This window comes from Callithrix jacchus, chromosome 5 (genome assembly GCF_049354715.1).
Source record: "Callithrix jacchus isolate 240 chromosome 5, calJac240_pri, whole genome shotgun sequence".
NCBI lineage: Eukaryota > Metazoa > Chordata > Mammalia > Primates > Cebidae > Callithrix > Callithrix jacchus.
The window spans coordinates 701,406-719,400 of NC_133506.1; positions in this window are offsets into that span (position 1 = coordinate 701,406).

A 17,995-nucleotide genomic window follows, 5' to 3' on the forward strand; every position below is an offset into this window, starting at 1 on the left:
CCCAATGTGAAAAAAAAATTGCTCTGAATATAATCTGTCAGAGAAAATATTCAATGCCCTATTCTACTCTGTTTTGGAGTATATACACCAACTATATATGCTCTCTCATGTAAAATACAGAAATTCTATATTTAAGTGAATCAATAAAAATATAAATATTATCTAGTCACGCCAATGTTAAAAGCAAAATTTCTCTGAATGTAATCTGTCAGAAAAAATATACAATGGCTTATTCGACTCGGTTTTGGAGTATATACACCAACTCAGTATGCTCTCTCATGTAAAATACAGGAATTCTAAATTTACATGAATCGAAATAAATCTAAACATTATCTAGGCACCCGAATGTTAAAAAGAAAATTGCTCTGAATATAATCTGTCAGAAAAAATATACAATGCCCTTTTCTACTCTGGTTTGTAGTATATACACCAACTCAATATGCTCTCTCATGTAAAATACACAAATATTAATTGTACGTAAGTTGAAAAAAATCTAAATAATATCTAGGCACCCCAAAGGTAATAGAAAATGGCTCTAAATATACTCTGTTAGAAAAATATACAATGCCTTATTCTACTTTTTTTGGAGTATATACACCAACTCAGTATGCTCTCTTATGTAAAATACCGAAATTCTAATTTTACAAGAACCAAAAAAAATGTAAATATTATCTAGGCAACCGAATGTTAGAAGCAAAATTGCTCTGAATATAATCTGTCAGAAAAAATATACAATGCCCTATTCTACTCTGTTTTGGAGTATATACACCAACTCCATATGCTCTCTCATGCAACATACAGAAATTCTATATTTAAGCGAATCGAAAAAAATCTAAATAAACTCAAGGTACCCAAAAGTTTAAAGACAATGGCTCTGAATATACTCTGTTAGAAAAAACATACAATGCCTTATTCTACTCTCCTTTGGAGTACATACACCAACTCCACATGCTCTCTCATGTAAAATACCGAAATTCTACATGTACGTGAATCAAAAGAAGTCGAAATATTTCCTAGGTGCCCCAATGCTAAAAGGAAAATTGCTCTGAATATAGTCTGTCAGAAAAAATATACAGTGCCCTTTTCTACTCTGTGTTGGAGTATATACACGAACTCAGTATGCTCTCTCATGTAAAATACCGAACATCTAATTTTACGTGAATCGGACAAAATCTAAATATTATCTAGGCACCCAAATGTTAAAAGTACAATTGCTATGAATATAATCTGTGAAAAAAAATATACAATGCCCTTTTCTACTCTGTTTTGGAGTATATACACCAACTCAATATGCTCTCTCATGTAAAATACAGAAATTCTATTTTTACCAGAATCGGAAAAAATCTAAATATTTTCTAGGCACCCCAATGTTAAAAGCAAATTTGCTCTGAATATAATCTGTCATAAAAAATGTACAATGCCCTATTCTACTCTGGTTTGGAGTATATACACGAACTCAATATGCTCTCTCATGTAAAATACAGAAATTCTAAATTTACGCAAATCGAAAAAAATCTAAATAATATCTATGCACCCCAAACTTAAAAGAAAATGGCTCTGAATATAGTCTGTTAGAAAAAATGTACAATGCCTTATTCATCTCTGTTTTGCAGTATATACACCAACTCAGTGTGCTCTCTCATAATAAAGACAAAATTCTAATTATACCCGAATTGAAAAAATCTAAATATTATCTAGGCACCCCAATGTTAAAAACAAAATTGCTCTGAATATTATCTGTCAGAAAAAACATACAATGTTCTATTCTACTCTGTTATGGAGTATATACACCAACTCAATATGCTCGCTGATGTAAAATACAGAAATTCTATATTTAAGCGAATCCATTAAAATCCTATTATCTAGGCACCCCTATGTTAAAAACAAAATTGCTCTGAATATATTCTGTCAGAAAAAATATACAATGCCCTATTGTACTTTGTTTTGGAGTATATACACCAACTCCATTTGCTCTCTCATGTAAAATACAGAAATTCTATATTTAACAAAATCGAAAATATTCTAAATATTATCTAGGCACCCCAATGTTAAAAACAAAATTGCTCTGAATATAATCTGTCAGAAAAAATATACAATACCCTATTCTACTCTGTTTTGGAGTATGAACACCAACTCAGTATGCTCTCTCATGTAAAATAATAAAATTCTAATTTTACCCTAATCGAAAAACTTTAAACATTATCTAGGCACCCCAATGTTAAAAACAAAATTACTCTGAATATAATCTGTCAGAAAAATAAACAATGCCTTATTCTACTCTGTTTTGGAGTATATATACCAACTCAATAAGCTCTCTCACGTAAAATACAGAAATTCAAATTTTACCCGAATTGAAAAAATCTAAATATTATCTAGACACCCCAATGTTGAAAATAAATTGCTCTGCATATAATCTGTCAGAAAAAATATACAATGTCCTATTCTACTCTGTTTTGAAGTATGTACACCGCTTCAGTATGCTCTCTCATTTAAAATACCGAAATTCTAATTTTACGTGAAACGAAAAAAATCTAAATATTATCTAATCACCCAAATGTTAAAAGCAAAATTGCTCTGCATATAGTCTTTCAGAAAACATATACAATGCCCTGTTCTACTCTGTTTTGTAGTATATACACCAACTCAATATGCTCTCTCATGTAAAATACCGAAATTCTAATTTTACGCGAATAGAGAAAAGTCTAAATAATATCTAGGTGCCCCAAAGTTAAAAGAAAATGGCTATGAATATACAATGTTAGAAAAAATATACAATACCTTATTCTACTCTGTTTTGGAATATATACATCAACTCAATATGCTGTATAATGTAAAATACAGAAATTCTATATTTAAGCGAATCGAAAAAAATTTAAATATTATTTAGGCATGCCAATGTTAACAGCAGAATTGCTCTGAACAAAATCTGTCAGAAAACATATACAACGCACTTTTCTACTCTGTTTTGTAGTATATCCACGAACTCAATATGCTCTCTCATGTAAAATACAGGAATTCTAATTTTACGTGAATCAAAAAAAATCTAAATATTATCTAGGCACCCCAAGGTTGAAAACAAAATTGCTCTGAATATAATCTGACAGAAAAAAATATACAAAGCCCTATTCTACTCTTTTTTGGAATATATACACCAACTCAGTATGCTCTCTCATGTAAAATACCGAAATTCTAAATTTACGTGATTCGAAACAAATCTAAATATTATCTAGGTACCCCAATGTTAAAAGCAAAATTGCTCTGAATATAATCGGTCAGAAAAAATATACAATGCCCTTTTCTAATCTGTTGTGGAGTATATAGACCAACTCAATATGCTCTCTCATGTAAAATACAGAAATTCTAATTTTATGAAAATCGAAAAAAATGTAAATAATATCTAGCTGCCCCAAAGTTAAAAGAAAATGACTCTGAATATAGTCTGTTAGAAAAAATATACAATGCCTTATTCTACTCAGTTTTGGAATATATACACCAACTCATTATGCTCTCTCATGTAAAATACCGAAATTCTAATTTTAGGTGAATCGAATAAAATCTACATATTATCTAGGCACCCCAATGTTAAAAACAAAGTTTCTCTGAATATAATCTGTCAGAAAAGATATACAATGCCCTATGCTACTATGTATTGAAGTATATACACCAACTCAGTATTCTCTCTCATGTAAAATATTGAAATTCTAATTTTACGTGAGTCGAAAAAAATCTAAATATTATCTAGGCACCCCAATGTTAAAAGCAAAATTGCTCTGAATATAGTTTGTCAGATAGAATACACAATGCCCTTTTCTACTCTGTTTTGGAGTATATAAACCCACTCAATATGCTCTCTCATGTAAAATACCGAAATTCAAATTTTACTCAAATCGAAAAAAATCTAAATAATACCTAGGCGCCCCAAAGTTAAAAGAACATGGCTCTGAATATAGTCTGTTAGAAAAAATATACAATGACTTGTTCTACTTTGTTTTGCAGTATATACACAAAGTCAGTATGCTCTCTCATGTTAAATACCGAAATTCTCATTTTACGTGAACCGAAGTAAATCTAAATATTATCTAGGCACTTCAATGTTAAAAGCAAAATTTCTCTGAAAGTAATCTGTCAGAAAAAATATACAATGCTTTTTTCTACTCTGTTTTGTAGTATATACACCAACTCAGTATGCTCTCTCATGTAAATTACAGAAATTCTATATTTATGCGAATCGAAAAAATCTAAATATTATCTAGGCACCAAATGTTAAAAACAACATTGTTCTGAATACAATCTGTCAGTAAAAATATACAATGCCCTATTCTACTCTGTTTTGGAGTATATACACCAACCCTGTATTCTCTCTCATGTAAATACAGAAATTCTGTATTTTAGTGAATCGAAAAAAATATAAATATTATCTCGGCACCCCAATGTTAAAAGCAAAATTTTTCTGATTATAATCTGTCAGAAAAAATATACAATGCCCTTTTCGACTCTGCTTTGTAGTATATACAACAACTCAATATGCTCTCTCACGTAAAATACAGAAATTTTAAATTTACGCGAATCGATAAAAATCTAAACAATATCTAGGTGCCCCAAAGTTAAAAGAAAGTGGCTCTGAATATAGTCTGTTCGAAAATGTATACAATGCCTTATTTTACTCTGTTTTCGAATATATACACCAACTCAGTATGCTCTCTCATGTAAAATACCGAAATTCTAATTTTACATGAGTCTAAAAAAATGTACATATTATCTAGGCACCCCAATGTTGAAAAAAAATTGCTCTGAATATAATCTGTCAGAAAAAATATACAATGCCCTATTCTACTCTGTTTTGGCGTATATACACCAGCTCCATATTCTCTCTCATGTAAAATACAAAAATTCTATATTTAAGCGAATCCAAAAAAAATCTAAATATTATCTAGGCACCCCTCTGTTAAAAGCAAAATTGCTCTGAATATAATCTTTCCGAAAAAATATACAATGCCCTTTTCTGCTCGGTTTTGTAGTAAATACACCAACTCAGTATGCTCTGTCATGTAAAATACAGAAATTCTAACTTTACCTGAATCGAAAAAATCTATATATTATAGAGGCACCCCAATTTTAAAAACAAAATTACTCTTAGTATAGACTGTCAGAAAAAATATACAATGCCCTATTCTACTCTTTTTTAGAGTATATCCACCAACTCAGTATGCTGTCTCATGTAAAATACCGAAATTCTAATTTTACGTGAATCTAAAAAAATCTAAATATTATCTAGGCACCGCAATGTTAAAAACAAAATTGCTCTGAATATAATCTTTCAGAAAAAATATACAAAGCCCAATACTACTCTTTTTTGGAGTATATACTCCAACTCCATATGCTCTGTCATGTAAAATACAGAACTTCTATATTTAAGCGAATCGAAATAAATCTAAATAATACATACGCCTTTCAAAGGTAAATGAAAATGGCTCTGAATATAGTCTGTTAGAAAAAATATACAATGCCTTATTCTACTCTGTTTTGTTGTATATACACCAACTCAGTATGCTCTCTCATGTAAAATAGAGAAATTCTAATTTTACTCGAATAGGAAAAAATTTAAATATTATCTAGGCACCACAATGTTAAAAACAAAATTGCTCTGAATATAATCTCTCCCAAAAAATATACAATGCCCTTTTCTACTCTCTTTTGTAGTATATACAACAACTCAATATGCTCTCTCATATAAAATACCGAAATTAAAATTTTAGGTGAATCGATAAAAATCTAAATAATATCTAGGTGCCCCAAAGTTAATAGAAAATGGCTCTGAATATAGTCAGTTAGAAAATGTATACAATGCCTTATTCTACTCTGTTTTAAAGTATATACACCAACTCAGTATGCTCTCTGTGATAAAATACATAAATTCTAAATTTACGTGAATCGAAAAAAGTGTAAATATTATTTAGGCACACCAATGTTAAAAGAAAAATTGCTCTGAATATAATCTGTCACAAAAAATATACAATGCCTTTTTCTACACTGTTTTAGAGTACATACACCAACTCAATAGGCTCTCTCATGTAAAATACCGAAATTCTAATTTTACGTGAATCGAAAAAAATCTAAATAATATCTAGGAGCCCCAAAGTTAAAATAAAATGGCTCTGAATATAGTGTGTCAGAGAAAATATACAATGCCCTATTCTACTCTGTTTCCGAGTATATACACCAACTCAGTATGCTCTCTCATGTAAAATACAGAAATTCTAAATTTACGTGAATATAAATAAATCTAAATATTATCTAGGCAGTCCAATGTTAAAAACAAAATTGCTCTGAATATAATCTGTCAGAAAAAATATACAATGCCCTATTCTACTTTGTTTTGGTGTATATACACCAGCTCCATATTCTCTCTCATGTAAAAAACAGAAATTCTATATTTAAGCGAATCGAAAAAAATCTAAATATTGTCTAGGCACCCCAATGTTAAAAACAAAATTGCTCTGAGTATAATCTGTCAGAAAAAATATACAATGCCCTATTCTACTCTGTTTTAGAGTATATACACCAACTCCACATGCTCTCTCATGTAAAATACCGAAATTCTAATTTTACGTGAATTGAAAAAAATCTAAATAGTATCTAGGCACCCCAATGTTAAAAGCAAAATTTCTCTGAATAGAATCTGCCATAAAAAATATACAATGCCCTTTTCTACTCTGTTTTGGAGTATATACACCAACTCAATATGCTCCCTCATGTAAAATACCGAAATTCTAATTTTACGCGAATCGAAAATAATCTAAATGATACCTAGGCGCCCCAAAGTTAAAAGAAAATGGCTCTGAATATAGTCTCTCAGAAAAAATATACAATGCCTTATTCTACTCTGTTTTGGAGTATATACACCAACTCAGTATGCTCCCTCATGTAAAATAACGAAATTCTAATGTTACATGAATCGAAAAAAATCTAAATATTATCTGGGCACCCCAATGTTAAAAAAAAATTGCTCTGAATATAATCTGTCAGAAAAAATATACAATGCGCTTTTCTACTCTGTTTTGTAGTATATACACCAACTCAATATGCAATCCAATGTAAAATACAGAAAATCTAATTTTACCCGAATCGAAAAAATCTAAATATTATCTGGGAACCCCAGTGTTAAAACAAAATTGCTCTGAATGTAATCTGTCAAAAGAAATATACAATACTTTATTTTACTCTGTTTTGTAGTATCTAAACCAACTAAGTATGCTCTCTCATGTAAAATACCGAAATTCTAATTTTACGTGAATTGAATAAAATCTAAATATTATCTTGGCACCCCAATGTTGAAAGTAAAATTTCTCCAAATATAATTTGTCAGAAAAAATATACAATGCCCTTTTCTACTTTGTTTTGGAGTATATAAACCAACTCAATATGCTCTCTCATGTAAAATACCAAACTTCTAATTTTACACGAATCGAAAATAATCTAAATGATATCTAGGCGGCCCAAAGTTAAAAGAAATTGGCTCTTAATATAGTCTGTTAGAAAAAATATACAATGCCTTATTCTACTGTGTTTTGGAGTATATACACCAACTCAGTATGCTCTCTAGTGTAAAATACCGAAATTCTAATTTTACGTGACTCGAAAAAGATCAAAATATTATCTAGGCACCCGAATGTAAAAAGTAAAATTGCTTTGAATATTATCTGTCAGAAAAAATATACAATGCCCTTTGCTACTCGGTTTTGGAGTATATACACCAACTCAATATGCTCTCTCATGTAAAGCACCGAAATTCTAATTTTACGCGAATCTAAAAAAATCTAAATAATATCTAGGCACCCCAAAGTTAAAAGAAAATGGCTCTGAATATAGTCTGTTAGAAAAAATATACAATGCCTTATTTTATCTTTTTGGGGGGTATATACACCAACTCAGTATGCTCTCTCATGTAAAATACCGAAATTCTAATTTTACCCGAATCAAAAAAAGGTAAATATTATCCAAGCACCCCAATGTTAAAAACAAAATTGCTCTGAATATAATCAGTCAGACAAAATATACAATGCCCTATTCTACTCTGTTTTGGAGTATACACACCAACTCCATATGCTCTCTCATGTAAAATACAGAAATTCCATATTTAAGCGAATCGAAAAAAATCTAAATATTATGTAGGTTCCCCAATGTTAAAAACAAAACTGCTCTGAATATAATATATCAGAAAAAATATACAATGCTTTATTCTACTCTGTTTTGAATTATATACACCAACTCCATATGCTCTCTAATGTAAAATACAGAAATTATTTAAGTGAATCGAAAAACACCTAAATATTATGTAGGCACCTCAATGTTAAAAGCAAAATTGATATGAATTTTATCTGTCAGAAAAAATATACAATGCCCTATTCTACACAGTTTTGTAGTATATACACCAACTCAGTATGCTCTCTCATGTAAAATACCGAAATTCTAATTTTACGCGAATCGAAAAAAATCTAAATAATATCTAGGCGTCCCAAAGTTAAAAGAAAATGGCTCTGAATACAGTCTGTTAAAATAATATACAATGTTTTATTCTACTTTGTTTTGGAGTATATGCACCAACTCAGTATGCTCTCTCATGTAAAATACAGAAATTCTATATTTAAGCGAATCGAAAAAAATTTAAATACTATCTATGCACCCAATGCTAAAAACAGAATAGGTCTGAATACAATCTGTCATAAAAAATATACAATGCCCTTTTCTACTGTGTTTTGGAGTATATACACCAACTCCATATGCTCTCTCACGTAAAATACAGAAATTCTAATTTTACCCGAATCGAAAAAATCTAAATATAATCTAGGCACCTCAATGTTAAAAGCAAAATTGCTCTGAATATAATCTGTCAGGAAATATATACAATGCCCATTTCTACTCTGTTTTTTAGTATATACACCAACTCAAATTGCTCTCGCATGTAAAATACCAAAATTCTAATTTTAAGTGAATCGAAAAAAATCTATATATTATCTAGACACCTTAACGTTAAAAACAAAATTGCTCTGAACATAATCTGTCAGAAAAAATATACAATGCCTTATTCTACTTTGTTTTGGAGTATATACGCCAACTCAGTATCTTCTCTCATGTAAAATACCGAAACTCTAACTTTACGCGAATCGAAAAAAATCTAAATAATATCTAGGCACCCCAAAGTTAAAAGAAAATGGCTCTGAATATTCTCTGTTAGAACAAATATACAATGCCTTATTCTACTTTCTTTTGGAATATATACACCAACTCAGTATGCTCTCTCAGGTAAAATACCGAAATTCTAATTTTACGTGAATCGAAAAAAATCTGAATATTTTCTAGCCACCACAATGTTAACAACAAAATTGCTATAAATATAATCTGAAAGAAAAAATATACAATGTCCTTTTCTACTCTGTTTTGGAGTATATACACCAACTCAATATGCTCTCTCATTTAAAATACCGAAATTCTCATTTTACGCAAGTCGAGAAAAATATAAATAATATATAGGCGCACCAAAGTTAAAAGAAAATGGCTCTGAATATAGTCTGTTAGAAAAAATATACAGTGCCTTATTCTACTCTGTTTTGGAGTATATACACCAACTCAGTATGCAGTCACATGTAAAATACTAAAATTCTAATTTTACGTGAATCGAAAAAAATCTAAATATTATCTAGGCACCCCAATGTTAAAAGCAAAATTTCTCCAAATATAATCTGTCAGAAAAAATATACAATGCTTTTTTCTACTGTGTTTTGGAGTATATACACCAGCTCAATATGCTCTCTCATGTTAAATACCGAAATTCTAAATTTACACGAATCGAATAAAATCTAAATATTATCTAGGCACCCAAATGTTGAAAGCAAAATTGCTCCGAATATAATCTCTCAGAAAAAATATACAATGCCCTATTCTACTCTGTGTTGGAGTATATACACCAACTCCATATGGTCTCTCATGTAAAATACAGAAATTCTATATTTAAGCGAATCAAAAAAAATCTAAATATTATCTATGCACCCAATGTTAAAAACAGAATAGCTCTGAATACAATCTGTCATAAAAAATATACAATGCCCTTTTCTATTGTGTTTTGGAGTATATACACCAACTCCATATGCTCTCTCATGTAAAATACAGAAATTATATATTTAGGCGAATCGAAAAAAATATAAATATTATCAAGGCAACTCAATGTTAAAAAAAATTGCTCTGAATATAATCTGTCAGAAAAAAATATACAATGTAATATTCTACGTTGCTTTGGAGTATATACACCAACTCCATATGGTCTCTCATGTAAAATACAGAAATTCTATATTTAAGCGAATCGAAAAAAATCTAAATATTATCTAGGCACCCCAATGTTAAAAGCAAAATTTCTCTGAATATAATCTGTCATAAAAATATTCAATGCCCTTTTCTACTCTGTTTTTGGGTATATACACCAACTCAATATGCTGTCTCATGTAAAATACCGAAATTTGAATTTTACATGAATCGAAAAATATCTAAATATTATCTAGGCACCCCTATGTTAAAATCAAAATTGCTCTGAATATAATCTGTCAGACAAAATTTACAATGTCATTTTCTACTCTGTTTTGGAGTATATACACCAACTCAGTATGCTCTCTAATGTAAAATACCGAAATTCTAAATTTACGCGAATCTAAAAAAATCTAAATAATATCTAGGCACCCCAATGTTGAAAGCAAAATTTCTCTGAATATAATCTGCCAGAAAAAATATACAATGCCCTTTTCTACTGTGTTTTGGAGTATATACACCAAGTCAATATGCTCTGTCATGTAAAATACCGAAATTCTAATTATACGCTAATCGAAAAAAATCTAAATATTATCTAGGCACCCCAATGTTAATAGCAAAATTGCTCTGGATATATTCTGTCAGAATAAATATACAATGCCCTTTTCTACTTTGTTTTGGAGTATATACACCAACTCAGTATGCTTTCTCATGTAAAATACCGAAATTCTAAATTTAGGCGAACCAAAAAAAATCTAAATATTATCTAGGCACTTCACTGTTAAAAGCAAAATCGCTGTGAATATAATCTGTTAGACAAAATATACAATGCCCTTTTCTACTGTGTTTTGGGGTATATACACCAACTCAATAGGCTCTCTCATGTAAAATACGAAAATTCTAAATTTACGCGGATCGACAAAAATGTAAATATTATCTAGGTACCCCAATGATAAAAGCAAAATGGCTCTGAATATAATCTGTCAGAAAAAATATACAATGCTTCTTTCTACTCTGTTTTGGAGTATATACACCAACTCAATATGCTCTCTTATGTAAAATACCAAAATTGTAAATTTACGTGAATCCAAAAAAATCTAAATATTATCTAGGCACAAGAATGTTAAAATCAAAATTCCTCTGAATATAATCTGTCAGAAAAAATATACAATGCTCTTTTCTACTCTGTTTTGGAGTATATACACAAACTCAATATTCTCTATCATGTTAAATACCGAAATTCTGAATTTATGCGAATCGAAAAAAATCTAAATATTATCTAGGCACCCCAATGTTAAAAGCAAAATTACTCTGAATATAATCTGTTAGGAAAAATATACAATGCCCTTTCCTGCTGTGTTTTGGGGCATATACACCAACTCAATATGCTCTCTTATGTAAAATACGAAAATTCTAATTTTACGCAAATCGAAAAAAATCTAAATATTATCTAAGCACCCCAATTGTTAAAAGCAAACTGGCTCTGAATATAATCTGTCAGAAAAAATATAGAATGCTTTTTTCCACTCTGTTATGGAGTATACACACCTACTCAATATGCTCTCTCATGTAAAATACCGAAATTGTAAATTTACGTGAGTCAAAAGAAATCTAAATATTATCTAGGCATCCCAATGTTAAAAGCAAAATTCCTCTGAATATAATCTGTCAGAGAAAATATACAATGCCCTTTTCTACTCTGTTTTGGAGTATATACACAAACTCAATATGCTCTCTCATGTAAAATACCCAAATCCTAACATTACTCTCAGTATCTCATAAAGTGCACAAGACCCCCGTGATGTTGTTTTCTATAACTAGGGGATTACAGATGACATTACTCACGATATGACTGCGGTTGTTTGCCGGTCCTGTGATAATGTTTCTAATATCCAAATAAGGAGAGGAGAATTTTTCTGCCCATAGGCAAATCCTCTGAGTACGGCAAGAGGAGTACACCGTGCTATGATATGGTCACTAATGTAAACAAGAAAACAATTATATTGAATTAAATATTGCAAGATGTTAACCCCCGCTATAATTTTCCTTCTAATTTCAAGGGGGTGAGGAGGACATTTTTGTCAAAATGGCGGAGGTGTAACTACAGCTATTGCCTACTATATAATAAAAAAGGATAAAATTATTATTTACATATGATATGATTGCCAGTATTATATTACACCACATTTTCAAAATATCTGGGCCCCAGCAGCGGTGGGCATGGCAGCCAAGCGAGGGTGTCCCTATGCAACCAGGTTGGGCATTGCAGCTGCTACGGGCCCTTTGTGGTTTGTCTGGGGGCTGCTACGGGCCCTCTGGTGGTGGCTGTGGTAACAGCCACATAGCCAGAGGGTCTCTCAGCATCCAGGGAGGGCCTGGCGGCTGCTACTGACACTCTGGCACGGGCTATGGGCACAGCCACCTAACCAAGGGGTCCCTACGTAGCCAGGGTGGGGCTGGAAGCTGCTATAGGCCCTTTGGCGGGAGGTGTGGGGATACCCTGCTCTTCACAGGTACACAGTTTGCACCTATTTCTACATGTGTAGATCGTTTACATAATGGGCACATATTTGTACACATGTACATATGTTATTATCACAATAAACATATATGTACATAATATGTGTACAATAAATATGTACTTTATACGTACCTAATATAAACAATATGTACTTTTTGGTGATATTATGTGATATCTACATATTATTAATTATATATCTTATTGTGATAATATGTATGTTACCACTGAAATTTTTAGAAATGTACATAGAGTACACTTTATGTACCTATGCATTGTGTACACATTATAGAAATAAATAGGTACATATTTTACAGATTATGTGCATTTTCTCTACATGTGTACTTTGTACACATATGTACAGCAGAGTAAATATACAGACTATACCTATTTTATACATTTATTGTGATATGTCAATAAATGTACACATGAGTACATTCTGGGATATAATTTTTAGCATATTAGATAGGAATTACACCGGTGACCAAAGTGGGTTTACACCCAGGTGCGCACATAGTTTATACATGTACATGTTGTGCATATTATGTACTCATGTACAGAATGTACATGTCTACATTATATATACATAGGTGTATGCAGCATACATATGTACATACTGTGCACACATACGTACACGTGCATATATTGTACATCTGTACATAATGGGTACATGATGTACATGTCTACACATATCACAATAAATGTAAATATACATAATGTTTGCAATATGTACGTTTATATTATGTATTACGTTTATTGTGATTATATATGCTGTTGTGATATGATATCATTGTGACATTACAAATGTACATATTATACACATTATGTACCTATGCATTGTGCACAGATTATAGAAATAGAAAGAAACATATTTTACAGGTTATGTACATTTTATTTACTTGTGTATTGGGTACACAGAGTAAATGTACAGATCTTACTTTATACATTTATTGTGATATGCAAATAAATGTACACATTATGAGTACATTCTGTGATATTACATTTAGAATATAAGATAGAAATTACTCTGGTTACCAAAGTGGGTGTAAACTTATGTGTGCACATACTTTGTACATGTACATACTGTGCATATTATGTACTTGTGTACAGAAGGTAAATATCTACATTATATGTATGTATGGGTACAGAGCATACATATGTACATACTATGTACATATATCTACACCTAAATTTATTGTACATCCGTATATAATGGGTCCATGCTGTACATGTAAACACATCGTCATACCACAATAAATGGAAATGTACATAATGTGTGAAATACGTACATTTATATTATGTATTACATGTGTATTGTGATTGTATATGCTGTTCTGATATCATTGTGATATTACAAATGTACATATTGTATACATTATGGACATACCTATTGTGTACATATTATGTACACATAAATGTACATATTGTACAGATTATGTATATTTATTGTACATCTGTAGGGTGCACACATATGTACATCACAGTCAACGTACATATAGTACATATTCTGTGCATTGTTTGTAATATTTCAGTAAGAGTACACATTATAAGTATATTCTGGGATATGATTTTTAGTATGTTAGATAAAAATTACTTTCAATATCAAAGTGGGTATACACTTATGTGTGTCCATTTTGTGATATTATCCATCATATCCTGAGTAGGTATTTCTCTCATTGTGAAAGCAGATTTACACTCTCGGATTGCTCCAATATCAAGGCAAACTAAAACTCGTCTGTGATGTAGTTAATAATATCCTGAGGACAAAGGATGACCATACCCTGAATATCGCAGGAAGTGTACACCACCACTGTAGTATTGTTTCTAATGTTCAAAAACGGAAAGGATATTACTCCAAATATCTCAGAAAGCACACAAGCCCCCCGTGATATTGTTTCTAATAACTAGAGAATTACAGATGACATTAACCACGACGTGACTGGGGCTGTACTCTGGTCCTGGAATATTGTTCCTAATATCCAGAGAAGAAGAGGAAAATGTTGCTGCCCATAGGGAAATACTCTTAATACGGCAAGAGGTGTACACCATGCTTTGATATGGTCACTAATGTAAGCAAGAAAACAATTACATTGAATTAAGCATTGCAAAGAATGAAACTCCCCTATGATTTTCATTCTAATGTCAATGGGGGTGGGGATGACATTTTTGTCAATATGGCAGAGGTGTCACTGGAGCTATTGCCTAATATACAAAAAAACAGAATAAGATTATCATTTTTATATAATATGGTTGCCAGTATCATATTACACCTGATTTGCAAAATAGCTGGGCCTCAGCAGCTGTGGGCAGAGCCCACAAGCGAGGGGACCCCTAAGCAGCCAGGGTGGGCCTGGGGGCTGCTCTGGGCTTTTTGGTTGGGTCTGTGAGCACATCGACCCAGCCAGGGGTCCCCGAGCAGCCATGGTTGGCCTGGGGGCCGCTACGGGCACTCTGGCATGGGCTGTGGGCACAGACACCTAGTCAGGGGGTCCCTAAGCAGCCAGGGTGGGCATGGGGGCTGCTACAGGCATTCGAGCAGTGTTTGTGGGCACAGCCCAATTGCCAGGGTGTCTCTAAGCAGCCAGGCTGGGTCTGGGGGCTGCTATAAGGGGGGCTTTGGTAATAGCGTGCTGTGCATCGGTACATAGTTTGCACCTATTACTACATGTGTAAATAGTTTTAATATCGGGCATATATATGTACATGCGTACATATGGTGTTATCACAATAAATTTATATTTACATAATATGTGCAAAATACATATGTACCTAATGCATACCTAATGTGTACAATATGTACTTTTTTGTAATATTAGACAATATATATTACTGTGATTATATATCTTATTGTGATTAAATATATTTTATCACTAATATTTTAAGGAATGTGCATAGTGTACACATTATATACCTATGTATTGTGTACACAATATAGAAATATATAGGTACATATTTTACAGATTATGTACACTTTTTCTACATGTGTATTGTGTACACCTATGCACAGCAGAGTAAATGTACAGACTGTACCTATTTTATACATTTCTTGTGATATGCCAATAAATGTACACATTATGAGTACATTCTAAAATATAACTTTTACCATATTAGAAATTACTCCATTGCCCAAAGTGGGTGTACACCCAGGTGTGTCCATAGTTTATACGTGTACATATTGTGCATATTAGGTACTCATGTACAAAACGTACATGTCAACATTATATGTATTTATGTGTACATAGTGTGCAAATGTACATACTGTTCACACATATGTACATGTGCATATTTTGTACATGTGTACATAATGGGTACATGATGTGCATGTGTACACACCGTGATACCACAATAAATGTAAATGTACACGATGTGTGCAATATGTACGTTTATATTATGTATTACTTGTGTATTGTGATTTTATATGCTGTTGTGATTATATCATTGTAATATTACAATAAATGTACCTTTTGCACACATTTCGTACATACCTATTGTGTACACATTATGTACCTGTAATTGCACATATTGTACAGATTATGTACATTTTTGGTACATCTGTATTGTGTACACATATGTACATAACACTCTATGTACATATGGTATGTATTCTGCACATTGTAACATCTCAATAAGTGTACACATTATGAGTATATTGTGATATATGATTTTTAGTATATTAGATAAAAATTTCTTTCTATATCAAAGTGGGTATACACCCATGTGTGTCCATTTTTTGATATTATTCATCATATTCTAAGTAGGTATTACTCTCATTTTGAAAGCAAGTGTTCACTCTGTGATTGTTCCAATATCACAGGCAAAGCACAAGGCTTCTTTAATGTACTACCTAATATCCTGGGGACAAAAGATTATTATACCCTGAATATCGCAGGAAGTGTACACCACCACTGTAGTATCGTGTCTAATATCCAAAAACGGAAAAGATATTACTCCAAGTATCTGATAAAGCACACAAGACCCCCGTGATATTTTTTCTAATAACTAAGGGATTACAGATGACATTACTCACGATATGACTGGGGCTGTCCGCCGGTCCTGTGATATTGTTCCTAATATCCAGAGAACGAGAGAATAATGTTGCTGCCCATAGGCAAATCCTCTGAATACGGCAAGAGGAGTACACTGTGCTCTGATATGGTCACTACTGTAAACAAGAAAACAATTATATTGAATTTAACATTGCAAGGGGTGAAACCCCCTTATGATTTCAACTCTAATGTCCAGGGGTGTGAGGATGACATTTTTGTCAATATGGCAGAGGTGTAACTAGAACTATTGCCTAGTATATAAAAAACCAGAATAACATCATTTCCATATGATATGGTCGCCAGCATCATATTACACCACATTTTCAAAATAGCCGGGCACAGCGCCCTAGCCAGGGGGTCCCTAAACAGCCAGCGTCAGCCTGGGAGCTGTTACGGGCCCTCTGGCGGGGAATGTGGTTACAGCTCCCTAGCCAGGGTGTCTTTGAGCAGCCAGGGTGGGCCTTGGGGCTGCTACGAGGGGGGCTGTGGTAATAGCCTGTTCTGCACAGGTACATAGTTTTAATAATGAACACATATTTGTATAAGTGTACAAATGGTGTTATGATAAATATATATGTACATATGTGCACAATACATATAGACCTAATGCGTACCTACTGTGTACAATATGTACTTGTTTGTGATATTACATGATATATATATATTTCTGTGATTATGTGTTATTTTGATTATATATATTTTATCACTGATATTTTAAGGAATGTGCATAGTGTACACATTATGTACCTATACATTGTCTACACATTATAGAAATATGTAGGTACATATTTTACAGAGTATGTACATTTTTTGTACATGTGCATTGTGTACACATATGTACAGCAGGGTAAATGTACAGATTGTACCTATTTTATACATTTATTGCAATATGCCAATAAATGTACACACTATTACTACATTCTGAATTATTATATTTTGTATATTAGATAGAAATTTCTCCGGTTACCAAAGTGGTTGTACACCCAGGTGTGTACATAGTTTATATGCGTACATATAGTGCATAGAATGTACTCGGGTACAGAAGGTACATATCTACATTATATGTACACATGTGTAGTGTACATATGTACATACTGTACCCACATATGTACACTCGCATATATTGTGCATCTGT